This window comes from Molossus molossus, unplaced genomic scaffold (assembly GCF_014108415.1).
Source record: "Molossus molossus isolate mMolMol1 unplaced genomic scaffold, mMolMol1.p scaffold_m16_p_2, whole genome shotgun sequence".
NCBI classification, from domain to species: domain Eukaryota; kingdom Metazoa; phylum Chordata; class Mammalia; order Chiroptera; family Molossidae; genus Molossus; species Molossus molossus.
In genome coordinates, this window is record NW_023425355.1 from 60,595,320 (window position 1) to 60,610,321 (window position 15,002).

The following is a 15,002-nucleotide window of genomic DNA, read 5'->3' on the forward strand; positions in this document are numbered from 1 at the left end:
GAGCACAGATATATATTGAAAAACATCTGGAGGAGTTCAAGGGAGAGATAAATAACAACATGATCACAGTGAGTGACTTTAAAATGCCAATGATACCACTGGATAGATCTTCTAGAAAAAAATCAAGAACATAGAGTCCTTACAAGACAAGCTAGATCAGTTGGACTTAATTGATATTTACAGAACATTTCACCCCAAAGCTGCAGAATATACATTCTTCTCAAGTGCACATGGGTCATTCTTAAAAATAGAATGCATGTTAGGATGCATAGCAAGTCTCTACAAATTCAAGAAAATTGAAATCATATCAAGAATCTTCTCAGATCACAGTGGCATAAAACTAGAATTCAATTACAATTAAAAACATACAAAAACATTCAAGCACTTAGAGGCTAAATAGCATGTTAATAAACAACCAATGGGTTACTAACAAGATTAAGGAAGAAATTAAAAACTTCCTGGAAACCAATGAAAATGAACACACAAAAACAAAAAAATCTGTGGGACAGAGTGAAAGCAGTCCTGTGAGGGAAGTTCATAGCACTACAGGCCTACCTCAAGAAACAGAGAAACAAACAAAAAAATTCTAATTGACTTTCTAACCCTACAACTTAAAGAACTAGACGTTAAACATAAAGAAAAACCCAGAGCTAGTAAGAGAAAGAAAATAGTAAAGGTCAGAGCAGAAATAAATATCACAGAGACAAAAAAAAAAAAAAAAAAAGGCAATTCAAAAAATCAATAAAACAAAGAGCTGTTTTTTTGAAAAGATAAACAAGATCAATGGACCTTTAGCCAGACTCACCAAGAAACAAAAAGAGAGAACCAAATAAACAAAATCATAAATGAAAGAGAAGAAGCAACAACTGACACCACAGATATACAAATATCATCAAAACATACTATGAACAATTATGTGGCAACAAATTGGACAATCTAGGAGAAATGGACACATTTCTAGAAACTCACAGCCTCCCAAATCTGAACCAGGAAAAGATAGTAAACGTGACCAGTCCAATAACATCAACAACAACAACAAAACTGAAGATGTAATTTAAAAACTCCCAGCAAACAAAAGCCCAGGCCAGGATGGCTTCACGGGAGGAGTTTTATTGAACATTCAAAGAAGATTGAATAACCATTCTCCTCAAACTATTTTTTAAAATCCAAGAAGACAAAACACTTCCAAAGTCATTTTATGAGGCCAGCATAATCTTAATTCCAAAACTGGATAAAGACTTTACAAGGAAAGAAAACTACAGGCCAATATTTCTGATGAACACAGATGCCAAAATATTAGCAAATCAAATCCAGCAAGACATCAAAGCAAATTATTCAGCATTTCATCCCAGGCATGCAAGACTGGTACAATATTCGCAAATCAAAAAAATGTAATACACCACATAAACAAAAGTAAAGATAAAAATCTTATGATCATATCAATAGATGCTAAATAAGCATTTGACAAAATCCAGCACCCATTTCTGATAAAAGTGCTGTGCAAGGTAGGAATAGAGGGATCATATGTCAACATAATAAAGGCCATATATGAAAAACCTACAACCAACATTATACTCAATGGACAAAAAATAAAAGCATTCCACTTAAGAATAGGAACAAGACAGAGATGTGCACTTTTGCTACTCTTATTTAGCATAGTATTGGAAGTCTTAGCCAAAGCAATTAGACATGAAGAAAAAATAAAGGGGATCCAAACTGGAAAAAAGAAAGTGAAATTGTCATTTTTTGTAGATGACATGATATTGTACATAGAAAACCTTAAAGACTTCATCAAAAATCTACTAGACTAAATACATGAATTTGGCAAAGGAGCAGGATAGAAAATTAATGTCAGGACATTGATGCCATTCTTATACACCAAGGATGAACTCACAGGAAGATAAACTAAAATTTAAAAAAAAATCCATTTTACCATCGCAGCAAAAAAATTAAGATGCCTAGTGATAAACTTAACCAAGGATGTAAAAGTCCTCATCACAGAAAACTACAAGTCATTGGGAAAAAAATTAAGAAAGATAAAAAAATGTAGAAGCACATACCTTGTTCATGGATTGGAAGTATTTACATCATTTAAATGTCCATACTACCCAAAGCAATCTATAGATTCAATGCAATCCCCGTGAAAATACCAACGACATATTTTACAAAACTAGAACAAACACTTCAAAAGTACATATGGAACAATAAACGACCCAGAATAGACACAGAAATCTTGAAAAACCAGAACAAAGTAGAAGAGATCACATTACCAGATTTCACAATAATCAAATCAGCCTGTTACTGGCACAAGAACAGGCAGATAGATCAATGGAACAGAATAGAGAACCCAGAAATTTACCCAAGACAATAAGCTCAATTCATATTTGACAAAAGTGGCAAGAGCATACAATGAAGTCAAGACAGTCTCTTCAATTAATGATGTTGGCAAAATTGAACAGCTACCTACAAAAAAATGAAGCTAGACTACCAATTTACAACATACACAAGAATAAACTCAGAATGAATAAAAAAACTTCAATGTAGCTTTTGTATTCATTAAAATTCTAGAAAAAAAATGCAGGCAACAAAATTTTATACATAATACACAGCGGAATTTTTACTGATACAACACCTAAGGCAATAGAAACAAAGGAAAAAATGAACACATGGTACTACATCAAAGTAAAAAGCTTCTGTGCAGCAAAAGAAACAAACATCAAAATGGAAAGGGATGCCACTATATGGGAGACTATAATCCCTAAAGATGCATCGGATAAGGGGTTAATTTCCAAAATATATATAGTGCTCATACAACTCAACAAAAGAAAAAAAAAAAAAAAAAAGAACCCAATTAATAAAAGTGCCGAGGACCTAAATAGACCACTCTCCAAAAAGGACATACAAATGGTCAAAAGACATATGGAAAAATGCTCAAAATCACTAATCATCAGAGAGATGCAAATTAAAACAACAATGAGTTATCTCCTCACACCTGTCAGAATGGCCACCATCAACAAATCATAAAAAGAGTGTGGAGAAAAGGGGACTCTAGTACAGTGCTTGTGGGAATGCAGACCGATTCACCCACTGTGGAAAACACTGTGGTGTTACCTCAAAAAGTTAAAAATTGAACTACCATTTCACCCAGTGATCCCACTTCTAAGAATACACCCTAACAAAATTGAAACACCAATCAGAAACAATATATGTACCCCTATGTTCATAGCAGCCCTATTTACAATAGTTAAGATCTAGAAACAACCCAAGTGTCCATCAGTAGATGAATGGATAAAAAAGCTGTGGTACATGTACACAATGGAAAGAAAGAAATATCTCTTATTCTTTGAGATGGCATGGAAGGAACTAGAGAATATTATGCTAAGCAAAATAAGCCAAGCAAATAAAGACAAATATTACATGATCTTACTTATTTGTGCAATATAATAAACTAAACAAACCAATGAATAAAGTTGACCCAGAGACATAGAGGTGGGGTACAGACTGACAAGCCTCAGAGGACAGGGGTTTGAGGGTTAAGAGATAAACCACAGATCATATATGCATGTATGCATGACCAATCGATATAGAAAACAAAGCTAGGGATGGGTCAAAGAAATGGGGAGTAGGTTGTCAATAGGGAAAAAAATAGAAATATTTGTAACAAAAACTAACAAATAAAAAATAAATAAAAAAAACAGAAAATTATAAATCGTAGAAAACTTTTATTATTTAATTAAATAATTCATATTTGTTACAGAAGTTTCTCCTTTTTCCCCCACTGATTCCTACCTCCCTCTCCCTCCCCGCCCTGCCCCAGCTTTGTTGTTCATGTCCATTGTTCATGTATATATGCAAATAAGTTCTGTGGTTTATCTCTCCCCCACAACCCCTGCTTTTGAGGATTGACAGTCAATACCCCACTTCCATGTCTCTGGGATTACCCCATTCCTCAGACTGTTATGTTCATTATATTCCACAAATAAGTGAGATCATATGATACTTGTCTTTCTGTTTGGCTTGTTTCACTCAGAATGATTCATTCCAGGTCCCTCCAAGGAGTCTTAAAGAATAAGAGATCTTTATTTCTTACAGCTGCATATTACTCCATTGTGTATATGTACCACTGCTGTTTTATCGATTCATCTACTGATGGACATTTGGGCTGTTTCCAGATCTTAGCTTTGTAAATAGTGCTGGTACAAACATGGGGGTACATATATTGTTTCCAATTGGTGTTTCAGGTTTCTTAGGGTATATTCCTAGAAGTGGGATCACTGGAGCAAATGGAAGTTCAATTTTTAATTTTTTGAGGTAACACCATACTGTATTTCATAGTGGCTACACCAGTCTGCATTCCCACCAGCAGTGTACTAGAGTCCCCTTTTATCCACACCCTCGACAACACTTGTTGTTTGATGATTTGTTGATGGCGGCCATTCTGACAGGTGTGAGGTGATACCTCATTGTTGTTTTAATTTGCATCTCTCTGATGATTAGTGATGTTGAGCATTTCTTCATATGCCTTGCAGCCATTTTTATGTCCTGTTTGGAGAGGTGTCTATTTAGTTCCTCTGCCCATTGTTTTAATGGGATTCTTTATCTTCCTTTTGTTGAGTTGTATGAGCACTCCATATATATTGGAAATTAACCCCTTATCTAATATATCATTGTCAATTATGTTCTCCCATACAGTGGGTAGCCTTTCCATTTTGAATATGGTATCTTTTCCCGTGCAGAAGCTTTTTAGTTTGATGTAGTCCCATGTGTTCATTTTCTCCTTTGTTTCTGTTGCCTTAGGGGATGTATCAGTCAAAATTCTACTGAGTATGAAGTCTAAAATTTTGTTGCCTACAGTTTCCTCTAGGATTTTTATGGATTCATGAGTCACATTTAAGTCTTTATCCATTTTGAGTTTCTTCTTCTGTATGGTGTAAGTTGATGGTCTAGTTTCATTTTTTTCATGTAGCTGTCCAATTTTCCCAACACCATTTATTGGAGAGCCTGTCTTCCCTCCACTGTATGTTCTTGCCACCGTTGTCAAATATTAATTGAGCACATTGCCTTGGGTCCATTTCTGTTCTGTTCCATTGGTCTATATGCCTGTTCTTGTGCCAGAACCAGGCTGTTTTGATTACTCTGGCTTTGCAGTATAATCTGAAATCTGGTAATGTGATCCCTCCTACTTTGTTCTTATTTTTCAAGATTGCTGTGGCTATTCGAGGTCTTTTTTGGTTCCATATGAACTTTTGAAGTATTTGCTCTAGTTTTGTGAAGTATGTTATTGGTATTTTGATGGGGATAGCATTGAATCTATAGATTGCTTTGGGTAGCATGGATATTTTAATGATGTTAATTCTTCCTATCTATGAACAGGGTATGTGCTTCCACTTTTTCAAATCTTTATTTATTTCTTTTTTAATGACCTGTAGTTTTCTGTGGATAGGTCCTTTATATCTTTGGTTAAGTTTATTCCTAGGTATCTTAATTTTTTTGCCGCAATGGTAAATGGGATTGTTTTCTTAGTTTCTCTTTCTGTGAGTTCTTTATGGGTGTATTAGAATGCCATCAATTTCTTGATGTTAATTTTGTATCCTGCTACTTTGCCAAATTCATTTATTAAGTGTAGTAAATTTTTGATGGAGTCTTTGGGGTTTTCTATGTATAGTATCATGTCATCTGCAAATAATGAAAGTTTTACTTCATTCCAATTTGGATCCCTGTTATTTTTTCTTCCTGTCTGATTACTGTGGCTAAGACTTCCAGTACTATGTTAAATGAAAGTGGTGAACATGAGCATCCTTGTAGTGTTCCTGTTCTTAAGGAAAATGCTTTAATTTTTACCTATTGAGTATGATGTTGGCTGTATGTCTTTCATATATGGCTTTATTATGTCGACATATGATCCCTTTATTCCCACATTGCTGAAAGTTTTTATCAGAAATGGATGCTGGATTTTGTCAAAGGCTCTTTTTGGCATCTATTGATATGATCATGCAGTTTTATTCTTCATTTTGTTTATGTGGTGTATCACATTTATTGATTTGCAAATATTGTACCAGCCTTGCATCCCTAGGATGAATCCCACTTGGTCATGGTGAATAATTTTTTTGATGTATTCCTGGGTCTGAATTGCTAGTATTTTATTCAGAATTTTGACATCTATCTTCATCAGGGATATTGGCCTGTAGTTTTCTTTCTTTGTAATTTCTTTTTCTGCTATGGAATTAGAATTATTCTGGCTTTATAAAACAAGTTTGGAAGTCCTCAGTCTTCTTAAATTTTTTGAAATAGTTTGAGGAGAATGGGTGTTAATTCTTTTTTTTTAAATGTTCACTAAAACTCTCCCATAAAGCCATTCGGGCCTGGGCTTTTGTTTGCTGGCAGAGTCTTGATTACATCTTCAATTTCCTTAGTTGTTATTGGTCTGTTCAAGTTTTCTATCTCTTCCCAGTCCAGTTTTGTGAGACTATGTGTTTCTACAAATTTGTCCATTTTGCTTAGATTGTCGAATTTGTTGCCGTATAATTGTACATAATATTTATTAATAATCCTTTGTATTTCTGTAATGTCAGTTATTATTTCTCCTCTTTTACATATGGTTTTGTGTATTTGGGTTCTCTCTGTTTCTTTCTTGATGAGTCTAGTTAAGGGTCCATCAATCTTGTTTATCTTTTTGAAAAAACAGCTCTTTGTTTTATTGTTCCTTTGGACTCTATGTCATTTGTTTCTGCTCTGAACTTTATTTTTTCCTTCCTTCTACTTTCTTTGGGGTATTCTTTTTGTTTGCTTTCTATTTTTTTAATTTGTGAATTTAGATAGTGTATTAAAGATTTTTCTTGTTTCTTGAGGTAGGCCTGTAGTGCTATGAACTTCCCTCTCAGAACTGCTTTCGCTGCATCCCCTAGAATTTGTGTTGTTGTGTGTTCATTTTCATTGTTTTCCAGGAAGTTTTTAATTACTTCCTTGATCTCCATGGTAACCCATTTGTTGTTTAATAACATGATATTTAGCTTCCATGTGTTCAAATGTTTTTGCATGTTCTTGTTGGAATTGATTTCTAGTTTCATGCCATTGTGATCTGAGAAGATGCTTGATATGATTTCAATCTTCTTGAACTTGTAAAGACTTAGTGTGTTTCCTAACTTGTGGTCTATCTTTGAGAATGTCCCATGTGCACTTGAGAAGAATGTGAATTCTGTAGTTTTGGGGTGTAATTCTCTGTAGATATCTATTAAATCCATTTGGTCTAGTGCTTCATTTAGAGTCTCTGTTTCCTTGCTAATGTTTTGTTTAGCGGATCTATCCAGTGATGTCAGCGGGGTGTTGAAGTCCCCTTCTATGATTGTATTGCTATTGATTTCTTTCTTGGAGTCTTCCAGAAGATTTTAAATATATTTTGGTGCTTCTATATTGGGTGCATATATGTTTATCAAGGGTATACAGTGATACCTCGGTTCTCGAACGCCTCGGTTTTCAACCAAATCGGTATTCGACCAGGAGATTCGAGAAACTTTTGTCTCGGAATCCGAACAAATATTTGGAACTCGAACTTCCGAGATGAGCCGAGTTGAGCCAAATGGCGTTCATTCGGCCCAGCGCGCCTTGCTTGCGTCATCAGTGTGAGTGCAGAGAGAGAGTCACGCTTTGTGGAGTCACGCTTTCCTATTCATTGCTTCGGTTCTCAAACAATTCGGTTCTCGACCGTCCTCCTGGAACGAATTATGTTCGAGAACCGAGGTATCACTGTATCTTCCTGTTGGTTGGATCCTTTCAATGTTATGTAGTGGCTTTCTTTGTCTCTAATTATGGCCTTCATTTTGAAATTTATTTTATCAGATATGAGTATTGCTACCTCAGCTTTTTTTTTTCTTTCCGTTTGCTTGGAAGTTTTTTTTCCCATTCCTTCACTTTGAACCTATGTGAGTCTTTTGATGTGAGGTGAGTCTCTTGTAAACAACATATAGATGAGTCATGTTTTCTTATCAAGTTAGGTACTCTGTGTACCTGAGCATTCAATCCATTTACATTTAAGGTTATTATTCACATGTATTTATTTATTGCCATTTTTGTTTAGTGTGGTTATATTTTTCTTATTATTTCTCCTAATTACAGCAGTCCTTTTAACATTTCTTGCAGTGCTGCTTTGGTGCTAATGTATTCTCTTAGCCTTTTTTTTTTGGGAAGCTGTTTATTTGACCTTCTGTTTTGAATGATAGCCTTGCTGGGTAGAGTAGTCTTGGATTAAGATCCTTGTTTTTTATGACCTTGATTACCTCATGCCATTTCCTTCTGGCCTGTAGTGTTTTTGTTGAGAAGTCAGCTGAGTACCTTATGGGGTTTTCTTTTTAGGTAACCTGTTGCCTATCTCTTGCTGCTTTTATAACTCTCTCTTTGTCTTTAATTTTTGGCATTTTGATTACTATGTGTCTTGGTGTGGGCCTGTTTGGGCTCTGCTTACTTGGAGCTCTCTGTGCTTCTTGAATTTGAATGCCTTCTTCCTTCACCAAATTAGGGATGTTTTTTGTCACTATTTCTTCAAATATATTCTCTAACCCTTGTTCATTTTCTTCTTCTTTGAGGACTTCTATGATGCAAATATTATTACTTTTCTAGTTGTCCCTCAGTTCTCTTAAGCTCTCTTTTTGTTTTTTAATTGTTTGTTGTTGTTGTTGTTTTTTTATTTTCTGATTGGTTGATTTTTTCTACCCTATCTTTTAATTCACTGATCTGGTCCACAGTTTCTTCTTCTCTGCTATTTATACCTTCCAATGTGATTTTTATTTCTGATATGTCATTCTTCATTTCTTCTTGGTGGTTTTGAATTTCCAACTGGTTGATATTCAACATTTCTATGTGTTTACTCATGGTGCTCATGTCCTTATACATGCTGTTGAGCTTTCTCAAGATCATGTCTCTGAATTCTAGTTCTGTTAACTTGCTTAACTGCACCTCATTTGTCTGATATGCGGTAGAGGTACCTTGTATTTTTATTTGGATTTGTTTCTGTTTCAGCATTTTGGTTATCACAGTGGGATTTGGAGCCTGCCAATTTTACCCTGTGGATGTTGGTGTTCTGCTGTTTGTGGCTCTTTCTCCTGGGTTTGGATGAGCCAGGGAGTCCCACTTTAAACACCACTGTGAAGTCTTACTTTTCTGGTTAGAGTTGCTAGCCCAGGGACAGTACAATTATCCTCTAGATTTTTGCCTGGAGGTTATCAGTAGAGGTTATCTGAAGAGCCTTGGGTTGTCAGTTGAATGAATAACTTCCTCAAGTGCTCAGCATAAGGGTATTTCCTGAGTTTGGGACAGATGTTGCTTGTTATTGAGTCTTAATTTGCATTTCAATGTTCACCAGTGGGGTTGAATCTTTGAGGGAAGGCCCACCTCTTCTCCCCAGTGCCCTGGGAAGGAGTAAGATGACCACAGTCCTCAGTGGCCATAACTCTGCAAAAGCTCTGAGCACCCTCCAAATCCCAAGTGTCCCCACACAGTTCCAGTCCAGTCTGCCCTCTCTCTGCCAGAGCCCAAGGTAAGTGTCTGTGGCTATTTTAGCCTCTGTCCATGCTCTGCAATATGGAGCTGCTTGGGATTTTAACCCGAGGGTGCTGCTCCCAGCTAAGTTCACTGCTCACAGCTAAGGCTGCTGCCGACTATAGGCTCCCAGCACCCCTCTCACATCTCCGCAAGCCTACCATGATTGAGTCAATGTCCCTGGTTATGTGGTCTTCCAAGCTGCTTTTCTGTTGCTTTTTCCTGGCGATTTGTCTTTATTTTTGTTCTAATTCCAGTTTGGTCCTGAGAGATGGTCTGTGTATCTTCAATTCACTCCATTGCCATTTTTTAATCTCCTCAATAATCTCTTTAAATATCAGTGGTCTTCTTCAATCAGAGTGGTGGCCTTCCAAACAGGATGTTGTCCATTCATCTTGGAACTACTGTCCATAAACCAAGCAGCCCTTTGTCAGTTGAAAGCCATGTTCAACTGAAAATAGAATCCAGTAGGTTCTCACACAGTGTCAGAGTCAGTCTAGTTCACCAGTTTATTATAAAAGAATATGACTCAGGAACAGCCAGATGGAAGAAATGTGTAGGGGAAGGTGTGGTAAAGGATGGGGAGCTTCCATGCCCTCTCCAGGGGCAGGGCTCTCCACAAACATCCACATGTTCACCAACCTGGAAGCTCTAAATCATAGAAAACTTTAATGTACTATATTGATTAAACTATGCCATGTATCATCTTTTGTATTATTAAAGCTATTGGTATATATTATTTTTGTTAGCAAAACATCCCATGACAATGGATCATGTAGAGAAGAATGCTAAGAAAAGAAAATATAGTGATAATTTTTTACAGTATGGTTTTACCTCAATAATTACAGCAGGACCTGAGAAACCACAATGTGTTATTTGTTGTGAATTTTTTTCAGCCAAATCTATGAAGCCAAACAAACTAAAATGCCATTTTGATAGGAAGCATCTGAACTTTTCTCACAAGCATACTAACTATTTTGTAAGCAAAGCTGATGGACTCAGGAAAGTTAGATTTGTCACTGATGGCAAGTACCACAAACAAAATGTAGCATCCATTGAAGCTTCATATATGGTGGCACTCAGAATTGTCATAGCTATGAAACTTCACACCATTGCAAAAGATTTACTGTTGCCAGTGGCCAAAGACAGTGTTTGAGTTATGATCAGAGATGAATTTGTTACAAAATTGAGTGCAATTTTCTAATCTAATGACACTGCTACAGAAGAAGTGATGACATGTCTGCTGATATTCTTGATCATGTGATGTAGAAAATTAAATCTGCTCCACTTCCAATATTTAGCATCCAGCTTGATTAATCTACAGATGTTGCAAATTGTTCACAATTACTGGTTTACCTGAGGTATATTAATGATGGCGACTTTAAAGATGAGTTTATTTTTTGCAAACCTCTTGAAATGACAACTACTGCACATGATCTATTTGACACAGATGGGTTATTTCTGAAAGAGCATAAGATCTCTTGGGAAAAAGTTTGTGATGTTTGCACAGATTGTGCTCCAACTATGCTAGGATGTCAATCTGGATTTCAAGGTTTGGTACTAAATAAGTCATCAATAGTTGTTGGAACTCACTGTATGATTCATCAACAAATATTAACAATGAAGACACTGCCACAAGAATTGCAAGAGGTAACTATAAGCATCATGAGTTCTATCAATTTTGTAAAGGTGAGCACTTTAAACAGTCGACTGTTTTCATAACTGTGCAATGAGTTGGATGCGCTGAACGATGCTCTGCTATTTCACACTGAAGTGAGATGGTTGTCGACAGGAAAAGTTTTAAAACATGTTTTTGAGCTTTGTGATTAACTCAAAACATTTTTTTATCAGAAAGCAAGACTGCAGTTCGAAGCATTTTTCAGTGATAAAAGTGAATTGCATAAAATAGCTTACTTGGTTGACACCTTTGCCATCTTGAATCAGTTAAATTTATCACTGCAAGGACCTAATGCAACACGCCTCAATTTGTCTGAAAAGATCTGATTATTCCAAATGAAACTTTAGCTTTGGCAAAAAAAAAAAAAAAATAGATAAAAATAAAATGTACATGTTGCCTACCTTATCTGTTTTCTTTGAGGAACATGACATTGAACCAGACAAAAGGATTACAATGATAATTTCTGTGAAAGAACACTTGCACATGCTTGCAGACAAAATTTCATCGTACTTTTCAAATCTACCTGACACCCATTTGCACTTGCCAGAAGCCCATTCACAGTCAATGTTGAAGATGTTTCTGAGAGCACAAGAGGAGTTCATTGAACTTATTAACAGCAATGCAGCGAGAACTGATTTCTCTACAATGCCAGTTACAAAATTCTGGATCAAGTGTTTGCAGTCATATCCTGTTCTGTCTGAGACTGTTTGTGGCTTCTTTTTCTATTTCCAACAACATATCTTTGTAAAACAGTTTGTTCCATATTGTTGGTTATCAAGTCTAAATACAGAATTAGACAAGTTATGGTAGGTGATCTTTGTTGTGCTCTTGCAAAGACTGCCCTGAGCCCTGGCCGGTTTCACTCAGGGATTGGAGCATCGGCCTGCAGATCAGAGAGTCCTGGGTTTGGTTTCTGCTTGGGGCATGTACCAAAAAAAAAAACCCAAACAAACAAAGACTGCCATGAGAATTTCTGATTTGGTGAGAAAGAAGCAATCTCAACCTTTACACTGATGTTGGATTTTATGCATACTGTCGCAAAATGCAGCAGTGTAGTTTACTGTTGTTAAGACTTTTCCCCATGCCACACCACGCTTCAAGACAAAATTTCATTTATTTGTAATTAGAAATAAATATTTCACAATATATAATTACATATTATTTTTGTGATTAATCACTGTGCTTTAATTCTGTTCAGTTTGTAACAATAAAAATACATTCTGCAGACCTAGCATGTTTGGTTCAGTGATTGGAGTGTCAGCCTGTGGACCAGAGTGTCCTGGGTTGGGTCCCACTAGCGGCACGTAGCAAAAAGAAAAAAAAAAACAAAAAAAAAAAAACACATTCTGCATATCGGATATTTACATCACAATTCATAGCAGTAGCAAAATTACAGTTATGAAGTTGCAACAAAAATAATTTTATTGTTGGGGCTCACCACAACATGAGGAACACTATTAAAGGGTTGCAGCATTAGGAAAGTTGAGAACCACTGCTCTAAGGTCTGCCAGCACCCCACTCATAAATTCCCTATTTAACCCTGCCTGTTAGAGATACCGGCACTGACACCACCTTAGGAGTTAGCCCCACAAGTAACTCTACTATAAAGTTATCTTGCCTGAATCCAAGTGTGTTCCTCCTTCTGCCAACTTTTCAGTGTGTTGTACTTATTAAAACATTAATGCAAGTGAATTTATTAAAACATTAAAGTATGCACACAAAGTGAGCAAACCTATACATCTGGCTTATGAAGCACAGATGGGCTCTCAGCCAGTTTGAAAAACAAGTAGGGTGTGTAGTTTATGCCTTTTTATACCCTTCTGTCTACAAGTTTTTCTTTGCTAGATATCCTGGTACAGAGTAACTCTAAAAGTCTTCCCTTTTCTTTGTTATTGCTTTCTCATAATTTGTGGAAGGTACCTGGTAGTTAAATCCCAACTCCTGGCTTTTTTGTTTTTTGTTTTTGTTGTTGTTTTTATGTGTGTGTTTGTTTGTATGTTTATACTCTTCTTTTCTCTCCTCCCTGCCATCCTAACAACTTCAGGATGATTTGCATTTAGTGGTCTCTGATTACTTCTTTTTCTTTCCTCCTTCTATTCCCCGTCTTCTTCTGCATTCTTCTGTGAAGAGAGTTTTAACTTTGTGTTATCAAGATAAGGCCCTGCTATAAGCAGTCTGCTAAGCTTTTGGCTTTGTTTAATGTTCTGCTTCAGTATCCCTATTCCTCCTGCCTTGATATCTTTCTCCTAAAAAGCCCATAATGAGGCCCTGCTATCTGCTGTTCCCTTGCTTGAAAGTCTTGTGGGTACCCTTAACGTTTAGGAAAAAGTAAAATGTTTATACTTAAGAAAGGGCATGGCATGCCACAGGCAGGCTCAATATCTGAGTCTCCATCAACTTGGTTCACACTCTTTACCCCATCCTGGTGATTCCCTGAGACTCCACTCCACTGAACTTTCAGGCTTATTCTAGCTGATTCCAGTGGATTTTTCATTTGAATGGCTAGTCTTGGTTTATGCTTCAGAATTTCCTAAAATTCCACAAACAAGTGGCAGCTTGCCTCAGTGTGTCGCTAAGTGACACCAGGGCAGGCACTAGTGGAAGCCTGCCTTTGTTTACAGGTTGGCCTCTCCTGGGCACCTCCAAGCCCAACACAAGTAGCAGCCATCTACAGATTTCTTTGTATCTTATGCCAGGTGGCCAGAGGCAGGGCACAGGCAGTGCCTGACTTTGTACTTCCCAGGAGGCCCCAGAGCCTGTGTACCTGGTGGTCAGCTTCAGAACATACCAGATTACATCCATATCTCTTTCGCAGTGACACACTCAAGTGGTGGACTTGGTGATTACAAAAGCTGCACTTAAGCTCTTCTTGCTCCATAATGTCAGCTTCTGAAAACCACCACCTCTGCTGTATTTGCAGCTGGTCATTACAGCCAACTGACACCAACAGCAATCAAGATTCAACTACAAAAAGACAGTGCACACAGCCTGCACAGAGTTGGATCTGGTGTGCCTAGCTCAGGTGACTGGGGAGGCTGAGCCACTGGACTCTATAAGACACCTACTACAAAAGGTTACTCTACCAAGTCTAGTAGACATAGCAGCTCTACCTAATACATAGAAACAAATGCAAGGAAGCAGCCAAAATATGGAGACAAAGAAGCATGTCACAAATGAAAGAACAGGAGAAATAGTCAGAAAAAGTTCTAAATGAAATGGAAGCAGGCAAACTATCAGATACAGAGTTCAAATCATTGGTTAGGATGCTCAAGGAACTTATTGAGAAATTCAAGAACATTAGTGAGAACTTTAAGGAACTCAGTGAGGACATAAACACTACAAAACAATACCAGTCAGAAATAAAGGACATACTAACTGACATGAAGAATAACTCACAGGGAATCAACAGTAGAAAATGTCAAGAACCAAATCAGTGATTTGGAATATGAAAAATAAAAAACACCCAATTAGAACAGCAAAATGAAAAAAAAAAAAAGAATACAAAAATATAAAGATAGTGAAAGATAAGGACAACATCAAGCATTCTGACATTCATACCATGGGGGTGCCAAAAGGAGAAGACAGGGAGCAATAAATTGAAAACCTATTTGAAAAAATAATGACAGAAAATGTCCCGTACCTGGTAAAAGAAATAGACATATAAGTCCAGGATGTTTAGTCCCAAGCAAGATGAGCCCAAAGAAGCCCACATCAAGACACATCACAATTAAAATGCAAAAGGTTAAAGACAAACAGAGAATCTTAAAAGCAGCAAGAGAAAAGCAGTTAGTTA

The 15,002-nt window shown here is 36.7% G+C and overlaps 1 pseudogene; it reads left to right on the forward strand.

Annotated features, from left to right (window-relative positions):
* Positions 1 to 10,291: 10,291 nt before the first annotated feature.
* LOC118635624 lies at positions 10,292 to 12,223 on the forward strand (annotated as a pseudogene).
* Positions 12,224 to 15,002: the final 2,779 nt, after the last annotated feature.